Source organism: Colletes latitarsis, chromosome 7 (assembly GCF_051014445.1).
Source record: "Colletes latitarsis isolate SP2378_abdomen chromosome 7, iyColLati1, whole genome shotgun sequence".
Taxonomy (NCBI): Eukaryota; Metazoa; Arthropoda; class Insecta; order Hymenoptera; family Colletidae; genus Colletes; species Colletes latitarsis.
Window position 1 is genome coordinate 9,809,472 of NC_135140.1, and position 20,611 is coordinate 9,830,082.

General features: G+C 34.4%; 1 protein-coding gene across 4 annotated transcripts in view; it reads right to left on the bottom strand.

Moving 5' to 3' along the window:
- The window catches only part of LOC143343592 (ras-specific guanine nucleotide-releasing factor 1), a 74,085-nt gene that overhangs the window by 33,260 nt on the left and 20,214 nt on the right, over positions 1 to 20,611 (bottom strand). The window lies entirely within an intron of this gene.

Consider the following 20,611-nt stretch of genomic DNA (forward strand, 5'->3'; position numbering starts at 1 on the left):
TTAGTGTCATTATTAACTTTGTAACAAACAATGATCGACAGCTGTAAAACCTTTCGAAGATGGATTAGGAGGATGTCCTTTGCAACATACGACAAGGTCAAGGTCATCTGCATTTCCTATACTGCATACCTACGTATTATATTTTTCAAGTTTTTTAACAATTGTTTAACACACGATAGGAAACAGTTGAAACCTTTTGAAGATTAATCAGAAGTCAAGGTCAAGGTCATCGAAGCTGCTACTCCCGCGCTACGCCATTACCAAAAATACCATCGAACAATAAAGAAAATAATACTTATCTGAATGGGAGGAAAAATTGACGCAGAAAAGAATATACGGTGGTCCCAGAGATTCGGAATTTTCAAAAATTCCCCCAGAAACCAGACACCGATACCTTTAACGAACAGTGTTTATTTCGCGATGTGTCGGCTTCGTTATAGAAACAAATCGGATTAACAGACGCGGAATCGTCCGCTCATAATGCAATCCACAGGTTGCGTTCATCCGGCATTGAATATTAAAATACAATGAACCAGAAGATACCAAGTGAACGGAAATTGAAACTGTACACAAATAAATATCGCCGCGCTGGTAACGGACAGATGTTGAACAGGATAGACGATTCTCAGCGCAATATTCGAACAGTAGCGAAATGTATAAATTTAATTGAAAAACGTTACGCGCACGTGAATTCAGGATCGGATTAAATGGAACTGATTCCCGTGTTGTTGTTTGACAAGCGATACAAAATAAAATTCCGTCCCGATGCGTATTGTACGTGAAGAAAAAGATATTTCGATGTACAGATTGCTTCGTGGCGCGTGGAGCTCGCAAAAACAATCGAAAAAGTTTATACGAATACGTGCTGGCGCTTTTAATGCGCAAAGAATGCAGACATTCTAGAAATTACCCATAAATTAAGTAGACAGATGATGAAAATGAATATAAATGAAATTTAATTACTGTAGCATCATAATTACAAGTTTAAGCCTTATTTAACATTTATCTTTACAGTACACCGGGTGTTCAGCAATCCCTGGGAAAAATTGTAATGGGAGATTTTAGAGGCCAAAATACAACGAAAATAAAGAATACCAATTTGTTAATGGAGGCTTCGTTAAAAAGTTATTAATGTTTAAATTTCCGCCAGTACTGAATTTTTTTGTCGAAAATGCACAGGATTTCGGAGGTATGTCTATTTACCAAAAATAATTGTAATTGACCCCCGCAACCGAAAATAATTTTTCCAGAAAGATTCAAAATTTTTCTTTTTCGCCGAAAAATTTAGGGACCTACTTGAATTTTTTTCTCGAAAGTACGTAGGATTTCGGGGGTACGTATATTAACCAAAAATGATTGTATTTGACCTCAGAACCTAGAAATAATTTTTTTAGAACGATTCGAAATTTTTTTTTTCGCCGAAAAATTTAGGCACCTATCCCCTGTCGATTTTTCTTAAAAATTCGTTTTTGATTTTTAGTAATTTTGTTTGACGCCCTATAGAAAAGTTGTCTAATACTTTTTTATAGATACCCATGAGCACTAATTCAGAAAAAAGTTTCAATGAAATATATTCACTGTTGTAGGAGTTATGGCTGTTTGAAAACTGGACCATTTTTATGGGGTTTTTCTCATTTTGCGGGGTCAAGGACCAACTTTTCGAATATTTTTGCGATTTGTACATATTCTCCACCAAAATACGCGTAGTTTGCTTTTTTAAACATTAAAATCGTCCAATCCGTTCAGGAGTTATGACATTTTAAAGATTCGCATGAAATTTCAGGGGAATCAATCAATGGTATGGTCAGACATTGTATTTTCGATAAGGAATTTTTTTCTCGAAAATGCATAGGAATTCGGGGGTATGTGTAATGACCAAAAATGATTGTAATCAACCCCCACAACCAAAAATAATTTTTTCAGAATGATTTAAAATTTTTTAATTTCGCCGAAAAATTTTCCTGTCAGAATGAAACTTTAAACGTTAATAACTTTTTAATGAAGCCTCAATCAACAAATTAGTATTCTTAATTTTCGTCGTATTTTGGCCTCTAAAATTTCCCATTAAACTTTTTCCCAGGAATGGCCGAACACCCTGTATATTGAATTTTCATTGATATCCTTCTTCATCATCTGTCCACTAACTTTTGTCCTTGACTGTATATGGAAATACTTTTGTTGTACGCCAGGTAATTAATTCTCCACCTGGAAAGGGGCTTACTGTTTCGTACTCGACAAAGCAAAAGTTGTAGAGTAATTAGTAATATACACACTAGAGTGAATTATTTCATAGTGTGGAACAAAGCTTGCCGTGCACTTTTCGTTGAAATTAATTCCCAGTAACGTTGTCTCGTTTTTTCTATACCAAACATCTCGATTATTTCTTTCTACGCGCAAAGGAACAGGCGTATGTCTAAATATTTTCATCAATTTGTTCGCATTAAAATGCATAGCGTAATTCGTTCTATAATAGACAGAGTCTGACTTCGTTACAAATGATTCTACGCTGGCAACTTGATATTCCTGAATACCAACTCGTGCTAGGTACTTCATTTTGGTATAATAACGTAATCCTGAACGTGTTTAATTACCTACTTGTTGTCCCGGCGCCGCTAACGCGTGAAATGAATGTTATTACCGATATAAAGGGACAATTTGCGTTTACAAGTACATTCGTTACCATGTAGAGCGATTTACTTTAACAATTCACGCAAGAAGGAATCCATGGTGCTGATAAGGTTAGCCTGAAGCTTCAAATTATCGAACGAAACGAAAAACAATAAAATGGTTAATTTCTTAAATAAATTACAATTGCGAGTAACAGAGAGTTACAAAACAATAAAAGGAGTATTTTCTCTAACGAATACTTTTCGGAGTAAAATATTCAGACGTAAGTTCGCCTCTATTTTGAACATTATTCCACTAAAAAATGGCCGTACGTGTGTACGGGAATTCGCGTACGATAGAACATTTTCGCTTATTTTTTAACGTCAGTCGCTCTTCGTGTCTGTTTAACCTTCTCTCAAAACTGCCGGTACTCGGTCGAGTTTCTCGTTTGATAACTGCGCCTTTCGACTCGTGAAAGCTTTCAAACGACCACGATGACAAGTCACAGTTCCGCTATTTTAATTACAACCAACGTCAACGGTGCGGTACAAGAACTGGTCATTTTCACAAACTCGCCCGTGCTTCTACAGTATCGTTTTGCAAATGAAATTCCGCTCGTCTGTCATATTTTTGGTCATCTTGTTTCGATTCTCGTTGCTCGCTTTTAATACGATTTAAAGCAGCTTTTCCTTTTGTAATATGTTCCGTTCGACTATTCCAATGCTTTTTGCAGCGTTGAAATCGTTGGAAGTAAATGAAATTTATTTATTTCCAGCTAATCTTGACGATCGTGGCGAATTAAGTATGTGACGATACTTTCCACGCTCTCCGCTAGAGGGAGATGTTCGACTTTCCTCTTTCTCGAAAGTGCTCGACTGACGCCTAAAGCAGGCCTAGAACGAAAAGATACGAGCGTCAAGGGGTGAATAAAATCTCTGCTTATGGCAAGTTTTTCATTTAGGTTCGAATTAATATCCTACAAGATCTGTCTCTACTTGCGAATATCGAGGAATACGCGAGAAAATGTGTTGAAACCCGGTAACGCAAAACTTATGGACGACAGTGTATCTTGGTACACGGAGCGAACGGTGTACATCAGTGTCTCATTAAAAGAGCCTCTGCGTTGGCTTCCGGCGAGTTTATGGTGTTATCGATCATGCCGTCGTGCGTCATAATATTTCCTACCACTACCGATTCAACACGCTGCACTATTAATGACATAACATTTATTAACGCTGTTAGCCACGCAACGCTTGCATAAGCAAACAACAGCTCGACTTGCAACGGAGATGAAATTCACGAGGCAATCGCGGAAGCGTTGCTCGGATTTAAGGAAAACAATGAATTTTGATGTATAGCTTAACTAAAACTAGCGTATCAACCAACGTGTCAAAACTATATTGCAGTAATGGCAAAGGAACTAATTAAAGCTACCTCAGAAACGGTAGGAAGCTATCTTTGAGTATTGGTCACAGAGCTAGTCAAAGCTTAGAGAATTGCCCAATGAGATTGTGAAAGCTACCTCAGAAAGCTACTATAGCTCTTTCAGAGATGATAGTCAAGAAGACTCTGGTTTAAGCTATCCTGAAATGTTGGCCAAGAAGCTTTGTTAAAGCTACTTTTGGGATGGTGAAAAAGAAACTAGTTAAATCTGCTATGTCAAAGAGCTAGTTAACAATAGTAAAATTCCGATTATCCAACATACTCGGGACTGGGGCAATGCCGGATAATTCTGATATTGTACCCAAGGAGCTAGTTAACAACATTTAGATATGCTGGCCTAGCAGATGATTAAAGGTACCTCAGATTTGATGGCCAAGAGGGTCTGTTAAAATTAGTTTGGGGATGGTGAACAAGAAGGCGGTTAAAACTACTTCCAAAATGATAATCGAGGAGCTAATTAAAACTAGACACTAACAATAAACCAATTACAATCATTCAGGTAGTTATGAATTAAATAAAGTCTTTGAAAGAAAAATAGGTAGCTAAAATTTTAAAAATGGCATGCAATATGACAAATGGTGTAAAAGCAAGAATAGTATCGATTTTTTAATATATCTGACAGAGAATCAACGGGATTTGCAATAACAACGGCCCTTTCAAAGAATTTCATTACTTTAAAATGTATCGGGAAATATACGCAAAATTAAAATTTCATTTTTCCGAGAGAAATATCAGGCTCGTTTTCATTTTTCGGTTTTTTATTATTGCGTCGAAATTACTATTCGAACATAAATTTAATATAATATACCCTACAGTTATAGATACTCAGGAATGTGTAAATTAATCATCATAAGTTTACTCAGAATTAATAATTCAATACTTTTGTATCCTTAAGATCGAGTGTGTCTACTGTTATTTGTATTAATAATAACTATATAAACCAATAAATGAATATAATGGAAATAGTATATCATACTTCGGGACATTTTTTATACAGTGTGCTCGATAAATTGCCTAACAATTCTGTACTAATATTTAGTACAGATCTTTCGAGAATTATTAAAGATTATAACCATTGAATAATATCATTCGTATAATCATTTGATCAAAAGGAAGTATTTTACTTTGTTTTACGAAAGTGACCTTGAAGGAACTTGAACAAAGGACACTTCAAGGTCACTCTTTTACAGGTCACTAAATTTGTTTTGTATCGGTTACAACACTCTGCTATTTAAAACACTCAAGGTCACCTTGGCATGACGGAAAATACATAATTTAGAAAAATAAGAATGTAAACACATTTCACACGAAACAACGCTTTCTCGAATCAATACGCAACAAGTTATCAACGATATCGTTAACAAAATTATTACAAACGTTCCAATATTTATTTCAGCATCTGGACGAAACAGGGGTTGGGTTAGGTTACTTTCCGCCATGACAATTCCCAGCAGCAATAGAATGCGCCGGAAGTTTAGCCTAGCAGCTTAGGAACATCCTGTATACTTCTAAGAGCGTAAAAATAAAGGAGTGCTCTCAAGGGTTTACATTTCTTCATCAAGGATGGCCAAGCGAACAAGATTTCCCACCTTACGCGTGCACACTGAACAAAGTGGAGTTCACAAAATGAAAGTAAGTAGAAAATATGCCTGAGACCAAACTCCTGAAACGCAAAATATCAGGTTCGAGGACGTAGTTAACAAGTACTCGAAACTTTGTTCGAAACCTGTAAAAAGTTATATAATTAACTGTCGTAGCTAGGGAATTTTGTTAATTTTCATGAATGCAACGCTCGCTATAATAATTCAGAAATTACATTATTAATGGAATAAACTATTCCACTCGATATTCTGTCTAAGATAATAACAAGTAGGCGTTTGTGATCGTGAAAATGCCAGTTTTAATGAAAAGTACTTCAAGTACTTTCGTATACTCAACCTCGCGACATGACTGCAGGAAAGTAGCTTACTCACCCTACGTTTCCCATCGAGGAACATTATTTATTAAAAACTCCCACAACGTGTATCCACTTAGCCATAATTTCTATGAAAGCATCCAAATGAAAGGGAAATTTATCAAGCGTCGAAACAACCTAAACGGAGCGTAATAATTTCTCATCGGATGTCAGGGAAATAATTTTTATAAGAACTGGAGGTTGATCAAATTAGGTTTGTACTCTTCGTTTTATCGTACTAATATTTACTTTACATTTCCTTTAGTATCCACAGGTGTCATCCACTATTTACAAGGAGCAAAAGTCGAGGTTACATTTTATTAACGTTGGCTCATGATAATTTTATATGTTCGTTCGATCGTGCAAGCTCGACGAGTTCAAATTTTCAACCATATATTCCACATCCAAAGTTCGATAATCCCTAAGTACACAAATTCAACAAGTGCCCCAAGCCAAGTAGTTCAAGTAAGCAATTAATTCACGCCGCTTAACGATTTAATGTTTCACGAGTTGTTATCTGCTAAAGTTCATACATTCAAGCTGTTTCAAAGAGGTGTTCAACAACTTTAAACGTTCAGAAAAAATCTGAAATTATTGTCGAGGTGTCCTCTTGGAAAAATGACTTTTGAAAATGGATTTTATTCGAATAATCGATACAACCAACACGTAGGAATTCATGAAATTTACTCGACCGAATAATAAAATATTTATTTATTGCGAAATGTTCGATTCCGTGACGTTTCTTCGCGCGTTTAATAGGTTTTATAAATTGAACTTTTGCAAGGTGCTGAATTAGGTCAGCTCGCAGCGGAAACGTTTCAGCGAGGATATAATTTTTATTGCTGTAATTGTTATAAAATATCTCTGAACTGGGCGGGGCACGACGTATAACATTCGACGAGAAAAATGAACGTAGAACGAGCGAAAAAGAACAATATGGAGTTCCGTTGACCTACCTCCGCCCGGGAGCTAATAAAAATTTTAATTCTTCGTTATACCTACGTATGAACGTTATTGATGATTCGTGAAATATTTTTAACGAAAGTGCGTCGAAACGCCGGTTCGTTTGAATTACTTTTAATTATATGTGAATCTCGTCGCTTCTATACTGTGATTATACAGACTCAGCAACAGGTGTCTGAAACTTTAAGAGGCTATTCTGCATACCAAAATAAGACAAAAAAGAAAATATCGATAACGAAATTGCGTTGGAGGTTTTGTATCCGAGTTATTAAGTGTCATTATACAGAGGAGCTTACGCTGCCGCCATCGCGCTGACATCAGCTGACGTCGCTGCGTCACTGCATCCGCCATGACACCTTTCACGTGCATTTTCAAGAGTAATTAACTCGGAACGCAAATCCCTAATCGCGTTATATCACTCTTAATTTTCATTCTATTTTTTCACGTAGAATCACCTCTTAAAGTTCCTGATACCTGTTGAATTATGTAACCTTGACGTGGTCGTATTTGGATCTACGAGATTATCCTAAGTTTTCCATTTCTACTCCTCCTACATTCTTTTCTTTCTTGAACACATTACATGCCTGAAAACTTCAAAGGATGAAACACCGTCGTTGGCAAAGAACTGTCAACCAACTGAAAGACTTTGCGTACTTCTACGTGGTCCCATAACGAAATAAACGTATTTTAATGGACGATTTAGATGTTAAATTTTAAGAGCGAGGCACTCGAGACACTCCTTTCTGCCTTGAAACATCAACGTAGGTATCTATCTACTTTCTTAATAGAGTTAGGGTCGTGGTAGACGATCGTTTTCGACGTTGCTATGTTCAAAGGACGTGGTTCTCGAGCCACGAGTGTTAAACGAAGGATCTTGACGGCTCGTTTTCCCACCGTTTTCCAGCGAGCCATCGAGACCTTCTGTTTCGAGACTTATAGAAGAAAACCTTCATCTGTTCGGGATCCGCTAGCGGCCTTCAATGGCACTGTCGATACGCTCGACCGCAAAACGCCAATGAAACGCTCGTCCGCCATGACCCTTGCTCCTCGAGCAAGAATATAACGCTTCAAGGTTCGTTTGAAAGCTGTTTGCATAGTTAACCCTTTGCACTCGATAAATTCTTTAATAAATTCTCAAAAATAGAATTTTCGTGGAAGAAATAATCTATTAATCCAACAAAATTGATCGTTCGTTTCTTACCATTCTCGAGTGGAAAGCGTTGAGGAAACCTGCGTACATTTCCTTGTAGTGCTTCTATTTACTTTCTTATTGACTTTTAAACAAATAATGGGATGCAGCTGACAAAGGAGGGGGGATTACCAGATCACGTGTACGTGACTGGGCTACAACAGTGGATAGTCTACGCGTAAAAAGGAACAACCTCGTCTGTTCTCCTCCAATTTTAATACACTTTCGCGTTATGGCGCAGACACTCGATTTACGTTAAATAATCGAAGTTACGTGGCATGTAATTTTTCATACACGTCGAAAACGTGTTTTTTCGTATAAACTCGCTGTGACATAATGACTGCATGAAACAGTATCAAATTTGTTTCACTGTGTTTTTGTTTTAAATTAAAGTTAGGTTTCCGTACCAGTATTTTTACACGCGTGTTCTGATTATATTTTATTCATTGTGCTCATTTTTCTCAGCATTGAAAGGGATTGACTCAGGGTCGTGTCTAAATATTTTGACGCCCGGTAAAGAAATAGAATACGAAACCCTTCGTTCGAAAAATATTAATCTCGAATTTTTCGGAAAAAAGATCCATGGTAGACATAATAAATTTTCGTAGAACGTGCATTTCATTGGATAAATACTTAGAATACGTCAGTTTTAAAACCCGTTTTTATGAATACGTATTTACGAATTGTTTTGTCATTGAAAATTTTAAACCCCGTAAAAATGATTTCGTACACGATTTTAAATTGAAATTTTATTTTAAACCGCAGAGGCTTCGTTAAACCCGATGGAAAATGCAACTGAATAAATGAACAAAAGGAAATAGTTTCTAAAAACCATTTCTCAATTATCCCATCCGTCCGTTTTAATTGCGTGTGCTTTGAATTCCCATTTTTACCAGAATAATTCCGTCAGTTAAGCAGTTCCAGAATCAAAATATCTAAATGAAGTTACTTTCAAACCACGTTGTTTCCCATCGACGTCAATGGAAGAAGGAAAGACCCGTTTATGGCTCCGAGAAACCGCGAAAAAATTCTAGAAGCATAGACATATTTCCAAAAACTTCTCCAAAAGGCTTCTCTTTGAGCAAGTTGGGTTGGTTAAGAGTCACTTGATCAGAATACATGTTTACTATGGTAACAATCATGTCTATCGATTCCACGCGGTCGTACTTAGCATTACTTAGTCTGAAATTGAAGAGGGGGAACCTTCAAAGCGTCTTTGACAGCGCAAGTACATAGACAGATTTCCTGGAGAGTGACTAATTGCCATTACATGCCCATTAAACTTCGATTAGAAATGATATGTCAAAGACGATCCTTTTATAGTGTCTTAAGTATAAGTAAATCGAGTAGGAATTTACAGTCATGGTCGTATACGAGAAAGTTGAACTTATTGTTAGTATTTGTGTTGTACCCTTCCTGGCTGAATTTTGTATTTAGTATGGTCCAGAGACAGTACATATTTGATGCTTGGTAAAACAAGGGAATAGTTAAAGTACCGTACAATTTTCGCCGAGTAGTCACTACAAGCTAACAAAAATATTATTTGGAAACCCAAAAAACGATTAAACGATTTTAATATGAATTTTAACAAAGTACCATATCTGCAAATTTACAATTTTTATCATAATTTTTAAATCATTTTTTGCTGCTAAGAATTAAAAAATAAATATTATTGTTATTTTTATCACGGTCGAGAGTACCGTAAGAAATTTTTTCAACGTCTTCTCGTTTGGCAATGGAAAAAAGAATTGACTCGTTTTCGTACCAGTCATTTTACAGTTTAATAAACGAGATCAAAATGAACCTAAGAAGATCGACGAATTTTCAATTAATGGCATGAATATACTTTCCCTATTAAATTAAGTTTGCTCGTAGTAAAGCCGAGTATTAACTTCGTTAGTAATTCAATCCATCATCATTACTTTCGAGCTAAACGAACTAACGTGCGCGAAATATAAACGTCTTATAACTAAAAAACGAGTACTTTAGTTTAAAGTAAAAAGCTCACTTAAGGAAATAGATTCTTTTGTATCGATGGTCATTGACAGAATTTTTTAACAGTTTTTTCTCGGTATAAAAAATAAACAGTACTGTTCCCGACTGTATAAATCACACACATATTTATCCATATACTCGAATTTTTTTCTCGAAAGCCAGTAAGATTTCGAGGGTATGTCTATTCACCAAAAATGACTGTAATTGACCCCCCTAGCTAAAAATAATTTTTTTAGAACGATTTGAAATTTTTTAATTCTGTCGAAAAATTTCACACCTACTCGAATTTTTTTCTCGAAAGTGCGTAGAAATTCGAGGGTATGTTTATTGACCAAAAATGATTGTAATTAACCCTCGTAGCTAAAAATAATTTTTTTAAAACGATTTGAAATATTTTAATTTCGCCGAAAAATTTAGGCACATTCCTGAATTTTTTTCTCGAAAGTGCGAAAGATTTCGAAGATATGTGTATTCACGAAAAATGATTATAATTGACCCCAGAACCTAGAAATAATTTTTTTAAAACGATTCGAAATTTTTGTTTTTTGTCGAAAAATTTCAGCAGCTACCCCCTGTCGATTTTCCTTCAAAATTTGTTTTTAATTTTTAGTAATTTTGTTTGACGTCCTACAGAAAAGTTGTCTAATACTTTTTTATAGGTACCCATGGGCTCTACTTCAGAAAAAAGTTTCATTGAAATATATTCACTATTATAGGAGTTATGGCTGTTTGAAAATTGGATCATTTTTATGGGGTTTTTCTTATTTTGCGGGGTCAAAGAAGAACTTTTCCATTATTTTTGCAATTTCTACATATTCTCCATCAAAATACGCGTTGTTTGCTTTTTTAAACATCAAAATCGTCCAATCCGTTCAGGAGTTATGACATTTTAAAGATTCGCATGAAATTTCGGGGTAACATTTCTGGCCAGAAATTATATTTTCGGTAAGGAATTTTTTTCTCGAAAATGCGTAGAAATTCGGGGGTATGTGTAATGACCAAAAGTGATTGTAATCGACCCCCGCAACTAAAAATAATTTTTTCAGGAGGATTTGAAATTTTTTAATTTCGCAGAAAAATTTGACACCTACTGAATTTTTTTCTCGAAAGTGCGTAAGATTTCGAGGTTATATCTATTCGCCAAAAATGATTCTAATTGACCCCTGCAACCAAAAATAATTTTTATAGAATGATATGAAATTTTTTAATTTAATTTTTTAATAAATTTTTAACGAAACCCCAATCAAGAAATTGATATTCTTGATTTTCGTCTTTATTTTGGCCTCTAGAATCTCCCACTAAAATTTTTCCCAAGGGTGGCCGAACACTCTGTATAAGGAAGCTCTGTAAACGAATAAAAGTACAAAGATGCAATTTAAAAATTCTGACCTACTTCGTGCTTCGAAATACACGAGAATGTTAATAATAAACTGATTAAATCCGCTCCCAAAATGTTAGCAGCAATAATTTTGAGGATAATGAAGCTTTGACTATTCTGACTTCGTTAATATGTGGATTCCATAATATCCGAGAATCAAATATTACTCCGAGTAGCTTAATTTCCAAGTATTGTTTCAATTGGCGGTTGTTAAACTGTAATTTGATACTGATAGGGAAGCTACCTTCGCTGAAGGTAATATCGTTTGACCTCCGCGCTGCATATTGCTCACATTTTGCATATTTTAACAAAGGCAACACCGACATGCCTGAATTCCCATCCGAAAGAACTCACAAAGCTAACAAACCTCGATAAAGGTCCAACTTCGGATACATTGGATGTACGGGATAGAAAACAAGTTGCTAATTGGAGTCGCGGAGAAATGGGAAAAGAGGAAAACGGGAAAACTGCATCGGAAGGTAGTACGCAACATCGTTGTTTCGCAATTTTTCCCTCGAGCTTCGCGCATTCTACGCGAATCGCTTCCGGACCTCATCTTTAATTAATTCACGCTGGATGAAACCAGCACATTTTCCTACGTCGCGTGGATGCTGGAGCTTAAACAATCGCAAAATGTACGGCAAATTGAAATTCGAAAAATTGAGCCACACAAAGGGTAACTTATTAATAACAAAGTCTGAATGTTATATTTTTCGAAATTTTAGGATCGTCGATCTTTCTTTTCAATGAGATTTTAATTTTGAATTAGCGACATTTCGAAGCATGCTTATTTTCATATATAATTACTTCCTTTATAATTACGTTACATTTGCGTATTTTGTGAGAATGTTTAATAACTTTGAATGTAGAATTTAAATAAATATTGCTACTCATTGCTAACAGCAGTTGAATTAAGTTAGTAATTATTCGTACAAAATGTGGAAATGTAACGTAATTATACAGAAATTAAAAGTATATATCAAAGTATATTACAAAATTTGAATAATTTACCTAAAATTAAAATTGAAACTGTCTTTGTACAAATACTCTTGCAAACAGAATTTTCTAGTAATAGAATTGCTCGAAACCAAACTGTACAAGATGGCGGAGCGTTCAATAAATGGTAAGATGTAATATGTATTGAATCATTCCATAAAAATATGAGACAAATGGACCTATATTGCTACCGATGGAATGTTTCGCGTTTCGTGTCAAGGTAGTAAAAGTATTAAGTCTTCTTCCCTCCGCGTAACGCGAGCCCTACTATCCAACAAATGGGATCCAAGTGTTATTGAAACAATAAAGAAGAATTACAGAAAGTTGTTTTCACGTCAGATGGTTCTAGACGATAAGGACAATAAGGTAGCGTTCGTAAACTTTAGTAAGAATTCCAATTTAAAAGAAAGTATTCTTCTTCTAGCACAACCTTTGTCTTATTTCGCGGTAAGTGTACCAGGAAATAACTATTCGTTTCAGAAAAAGAAACAATAAACAACACGGGCAATTTCCAAACGGTTAAAAGAACCGGGAAATATTATTAATCAAGTTTATGTTAAAATCGTTGAAATATAATATTAATATAAAATAAGTTAAAATAAAATATAAATATCGTTAAAATCGTACGACGCCTTTAAAAAATTATTATTTGTCCAGCGATACAATTTTGTGCAACTTTGATTTTAATTAAAATTAGATTACAAAACAACAACGTTTGCCCGCAAAAGTTCCCATTGCACCAAATTATCTGCTGCATAACATTTATTCGAAACAATTTTCTATACGATCGATCGTTTCAAATTGGAATCTACTTGAACGACTCGTTTTGTACTGTAATAACGTTCCAGTATATGTATATCGAATGCCAAAGTTTCAGACCGGTCAACAGTTCGAAAGGTCGCGTGCGGTGCATGGGACTAGTACCAATAACAGCCTAATCAAACTATTACGTTTCACTTCGTTCGGGCAATTTACGTTCCGCTATATTACAATTTTCGAACGCCAGCCTCGAAATCCGATTACGCTATTACATGCTTGACTATTAAGCGGGACGTCTCATTTTCCAATTTAAGCATCGAATCGATTCCGAGTTCTGTTTACGCGTCCAACTTGACCCCATCAATGGCGTCACGTGCATCGGAAGAAGGGCGACAGTCGAGACCTATAGAAGGTTGCTTCACCGCTTCTCGCGGGCTATGCAAAGCGGGGACAATGCTGGTCGTCAGACAATGGACCGGTAAAACGAGACGCGTACTTCGATGTAAGAAGAACACTGAGGTTCGCAATAGTCATTGTTTCGAGAACGCGCGGCACGCCAAGGCTGATGGGCTGCAATCGATTTCTTCCTCGGAAGATGTGATTCCTTTCTTTCAAAAGCTATCACGCGAACAAGGTTTTCACACGTAAGATTAAACTCGATCGTAGAACGAAGACGTTTGGAATTCGATAAAATTGTTCTACGTTAAAAAAGAAAGTTTAATGAAAAATTGCGCCTTTCTATGCAACAATTTTCCGCCATTTTGTCGACGAAACCATTATACTATCGTTAAGAGGGATTTGCAATTTTTGAATGATGCTAAACACAACGTGACATGTAGGATTAAATCAAAACGACGATTGTGAGTTTTAGTTAACATCGTGACGAATTATTGCATAAAATATAACGTATTAGATTCGATGTTTCGTCTTATATGTTCTATAATTTCCTTTTTTTTTTCGAGGTATGTTGAGATTTTATTTAATATTTTCATTCTGCTTTTTTCTTACATGTAAAGCATCGTTTCAAGATAATGAATTGCCAATGCTCATCCTACATGTCTACTACCGTTAAAAAAGAAAGTTTAATGAAAAATTACAACTTTTTATTCGACAATTTTCCGCCATTTTGTCGACGAAGCTATTATACTATCGTTAAGAGGGTTCTGCAATTTTTAAATAATGATAAGGACAACGTGACATGTAGGATTAAATCATAATACATAATAAAAATAAAATATAACGTATTAAATTCGATGTTTCGCCTTGTATGTTCTATAAATTACGAAGAAGAAAGTTCTGACTTTCTTTAAGTTTTATTGGCTGATAAAGAAATTTTATGCACGTGCAGTGGGGTTTTATAGGTTGAGAAATGCGAAAAATTCAGGAACTGGCTCGAAGAATTCCCTCTGGTGTCGTCAAACCTCGTTTACTCATCCAAGAACATTTTCGAAGACAAATCTAGGGTGTTGTTTTCTTATATTCACGATAGTAACAGAAATTTTCAAAAATACTAAATCATTACCTTCGCCAATATGTCGAGCAATTTAATACAATTTAATATAATAAATATAAATATAAACGTAGATACGTTTACTCGCTGTACAATTGAAAACGTAATCTCAACAATTTTACAAATTATTAATCACTCTTTATGGGTTAGTAGTTTAAAAGATTGGGTCAATTGTTTCGATCCAATAGAGACGTCCTGGGTCTCTAATTAATTGCCATTGTCATTTATTATAATATTTTTTATAACCTGAAGCCAAAGTGTTAAATGAAGCTTAGCTGTATTGTCCTCTGCGAAAATTTATTATAAGCGCCAGTCGATTTTAGAAAGTTTCTCGTTGCGTAGAAGTTCATTAAAACTGATTTAACCACCTCGCGATTATAAAATTTTTTATTCTCTTCTCGACGTACTGAACGAAGTTACAAAGTTTGCAAACTGGAAATTTAAATGATCTCAAGGAAGAGAAATGACGCATAAGACGTAAAATAAAAGCAGACCAATTAAGAAACTTAAACTTTTTCGAATTTGCATCTTCAGTTTTTTGAAAGTATTATAAATCCTAATAAGATTTCAAAGGTTTATTATTTTCATTTTGTTTAAAAAAAAAATTGTTAAACCGGTTGTATAAATGAATTTTTAAAATCGTATCAGGTTTCTATAACATACATCGTGCACCCTATTTGGAAAACTTCAAATGTATTCTATTTCATATTGTTGGAATCTATTGGATTGTTTTCTTTCTCCATAAAAATTCAGTTCATTTTGAACCAAGTGAACGACGAAAATGGAGAAGTCTCAACAAATCTGTAAATATTGGTTTTCGCAAAAATTGATTGGGACGAATACATACTGTGTTAGTGGTAGCTGCAGAACAATATATTCCAATTTTTGTATAAAACAGGCAAATTTAAAATTTGGAAATTGTCTTTTGTTTTCTAGATTCAATCGTCTAGAATTTTTTCATTATCGGCATTCGATAATACGAATACTCGATGCTATAAATAAAGAAGATGGTTGCTCTTTATTACTTAAAAAATCCAAATGAATTTAAAATTATGGGTTCTAAGGAAATTATTTTGAGAAATGTGAGGAAATGCAGAACTTTTTAACTGACTCTGACCTGAGACCTTCTAAAAGTGTTTGTATCAACTAATGTTGACTTCAAACTTCTCGACATACAATTTCTAAGTTAGGCCACAAAAGGAAATGCTGGAGGAGCTACAGTCAGAAACATGCAACAGTTGTTTAGAACTGTGATCGGTATGTGTCCAACCACACAGCTTGCTGACCCAACCTCACTTTGTTTCGAGCAAAAGGAACTTGTAACTAAGAATCCCAGCCGCAGGATATTCCTAACTATATCACCATTAGTATATTTCTAAGATAATTGTATGAAAAATATAATAATTCCTTTACAATTAAAAATATCATAAAGTTGATCGCCTCGGAAAAATTTCAAATTATTTCCAAATAATTTTGACAAGATTATTTTTAATACGTAATACGATAAACGATTAATAAATAATATTTCGAGCAAAAGGAACTTGTAATTAAAAATCTTAGCCACAAGATATTCTTAATTATATCACCATTAATATATTTTTAAAATAATTATATGAGAAATATAATAATTTCTTTACAATTAAGAATATCGAATAAAGTTAATCGCCTCAGAGAAATTTCAAATTTTTCCCAAATAATTTTAACAAGATTATTTTTAATACATAATACGATAAACGATTAATAAATAATATTTCGAGCAAAAGGAACTTGTAATTAAAAATCTTAGCCGCAAGATATTTTTAATTATATCACCATTAATATATTTTTAAAATAATTATATGAGAAATATAATAATTTCTTTACAATTAAGAATATCGAATAAAGTTAATCGCCTCAGAGAAATTTCAAATTTTTTCCAAATAATTTTAACAAAATTATTTTTAATATATAAAAGATAAATGATTAATTAATAATACTCGAATCTTCAATAAACATTTTTATTCGATTATTTGAATCGATGAAGTGTACGTGAATAAAAAAATTAAAATAAGTTGTAATCACAGCGAAGTCGGTCTCATGGGTTGGAGTCGACTGGAAGCGCTGTTTCACGTAAAGCGGTTCTGGCCGCGTATGCTTCGAGATGGGTGACCGCTCCGGTAGGCAGCGCGCGCGTGGTTTGTGTGTGTGTATGTTTCCTCTCTTTCCTACAGAGTATGATTCTCCCTAACCTTTGTTACCACCCACGATTGCTTGTATCTAAGTTTTCGTGTACGGTCTTCAACCTCAAAGGAAGAATAAATTGACATCTCCACCTGGAGATTCTTGAATCCATAGAATTTCCACACTAAGGTGTCAAGACAATTTTTTTTTAACACTTTCACTGATACTTTTTATATTGGAACTGAAAACAATTAAATCTCAAACTGAAATGTTAAAGAAAATAAATTTGAAATAGGATTCATGAATTTTAATGCAGTTACGAAAATAATTACTAAGAGAAATTTTAATATGTATAGTTTACAGTTGTCTAAAATCACAGTTTTGATCTCATAAAAAGCTTTACAGTTCTGGTCTAACAGTCAACGTGTTAATCAAAATAATTCCTGAATACGAACAATAGTGATTCGGGACGTAGTAATTTTGGTAATTTTTTTAAACAAATTTCCTTGCAAAATCACAAAATTTAAAGTCCCAATCTTTGTAGAACTATATCACTATATTGCTACTAATTTTTGTTTATATACCGAGTACAGAAGGTGCACAAAATAATCCACTGTTAGATTATTCTATTTTAGAATAAATAAGCGAACAATTTATTCATGGAACAAAATACGAAGATGTTATTTGGGGTTGTGACGAACCGTGAAACGCAGTTGCATACTGTAAACGTAATTATTCGCTAACACGCGGAATAACGTTTCGGTGCTTGTGTAAAATAAAACATTAAAGATATAAATTAAAAATAACGTTAAAACGTCCCAAAGCGTCACGATAAAAAACAAATTCAAGCAAAAGTGTCTTGTTATAAACAAGAAACAGTATGTTTAAATAAATATTAAGCTTCAACGATTATTTTAGAATTCACGAAATAACAATTACGTAACAGTGTTGGAACCCATTGTTAAAGTTCGTTCCTAAAGCGCATGAAATATTTCGCTCGCATAAACGTGGGAACAATACATTTTCTTGGTACCGTTTAATTACTTTTAACAAATTATTATCACGTTCCTGTTTCAATTACAGTGCCTGGCGCGATCGTGTACTCGACAAGTAAATCTGTTTAATTAAAAACAATCGTTGTGCAAGGTATAATTTTTTTTTTTTAATTCTATGCAAAGTATGAAACGATACGTTTATTGCTGATAAATTATTTTCGTATCTGACGGAGTTTCGTACCGACTCGGTGACGATGGACATTTTCAAAACACCGTCTGAAAAATATCAATTTCCTCGAAGCAGCCTTCGAAGTGCAACACGTTTCCACAGTGCCTAAACGATTTATAATCCTCTTTTGAAGATGAGAAAGTGCCATGGCGGGAGCAACGCGCAGAGGAAAAAAAAAAAAATTAAAAAAGGAGTTGACCTGTCAGGCGACCTTTGAAGAAATCGATAGAACAGCTTACGCGTTAACACTTTACGTGTTACGACTTGATGCATATCGCAACGGAAAATATACATTCTCTTCTACATTAACGATTAAATGAATTCGAATACAGCCGGACAATCAGCGTTCTGTCTCGCGTGAATTTTATACGTCGTTACGCGGTACACGATTCGTAATAAAATTCTCAGCTGCAACGATAAACGCGACTTCGAGCAAATTAAATGTCGCGATGCCGTGTCATTAATGTGTAAATTTATTGTACCATTTTCGAAGGCTGGGACAACATTTTTTTTTTTTATATACTGCTTTTCGATAGCGAACGTTAATGTTTACAGATGATATCATGTTTAAAACGAACGAACGTACTCTTGCAATTAATACCCAAATATTGATTGCTCAAATATACAAATATACTATACATCTATGTAGGAATATTTAATATACACTTGAATATATTTATTCAACGAAAATACTCGAATCCTGATTTATTTTATTGTAAGTTGTACCAGACTTTAGAAATAAGTTTCATGCTTGATTAAACGTTTGTTTTTATTTTATTTTCTTTTTAATTATGCAAATATTGTAGATCTATGTCACGCAATCTATAATTTACGATAAATACTCTATATTTTTTATTTTTATTGTAGAATATGTTTTTGTATAATATAAAAAGTGAGGTTAGGTTTAAGTTTTACATACATTCTTTCGTGATAAAGGACCTTAAAACAGATTTTCAAATATCTCTTCGTTTAAAAGGGGCAACGAAAAAGAAACATTATAAAATAAAACGAAACGAACTCTATCCATCAATTTCATATACGTGTTTCGGTTGGACTGATTTTTTTGTGTCGTGCACGTAACTTTATGAATAACAAGTTACACGGAAACGCTCGTTGGAAAATGTCTGCCATTGCATGCTAATATTCCAGAGACCCCTATTTGTTTACGCACTCGCGTCAATATTTGTTTCATTTATACCTACGTAATGCACCTGGACTCTCGCATTCGCAGGTATCTCACCGAATATACAGAGTGTATCAGAAATATAGGCGAAATAGTCGACTAATGAAACGTACAAAAACGAATAATAAAATCTGAGTAAAAATAAGCCACCGAAAATTATTCTTTAAATATTACCTTTTCATGATATAAGGTAAGATCATTTGTAAGTCATTGAGTTCAGAATCTCGATAATTTATCATTTAAAGAGACTTTACTGAATAATTAGATTTATTTCTTTTAATTCAATTAGTATATGAATTAGACTATTTAATAAAAAAAACTTTTGTTTGCAATGCTGGATGTCTCCAGACAGATACGACGTCTATAAATGTCACTCTATCTCGGAGAAGCATAATGGCGATTCATACTCCGTGCAAATGCATTGATTGGATGCGTTCCAATCTCGAATCTCAAGGATTATAGTCTATATAGATATAGTTAACGAGCTACTTTAATATAACTGAAGTACTTTACAACCCAGTTGCACTAAATTCCTGACCTATTCGTGAAAATTTAACGGTAACCTCTTTCGATAACATAAGTCAGAGGGTGTTTTCGTTTGCGAGCGAGGGGCGTTCGTTGAAAATTTCAACGTGGAACTTTAATATAACATCACCTTGACGATTGCTTTCATGCATTTTCTAAGACTAGTAACCCATAAATTTTCTCCTCTCTACGTTTGACAGTTAAATCTGATTAACCAAACGAATGCACCAAGTTTCAAGGAGCAGAGTACAAAGAAGTACTGTCGCCCGGGGCCTTCGAGTAACTCGAAGAAATTATTTTACCGAACTGCTGTAGTAATAAAACGTTCTTGCATAATCACCGAGCCAACCAAGCAACGCTATTATGTATGTTCAAAAATTCGCAAAGTTACATTCTCTGCAGATCTAGTTCGCTGGATCGTGAAATAATGCATCAGTCACGAGGTCAAGGCTGGCGAATTAAATTTTTACGCTCTGACCTATCTTTGGGCCAGGTAAGCATACCTGATTTCGATTTTAACCTAACCACGAGCACTTTCAATGAATTTCGTCCATATTATTATCAAACTATATACTATAAATTTATCGATATTGGCAACAATCATTATTTTAGACGATCAAACTAAAAAAAAAATGTTTTCTTGAAAAACAACGTTTGAAACTTAGAAAACAACGGAACGACTTTTAAGACCTAACGAACTTCGTTACCATTAACTATTCACGGGA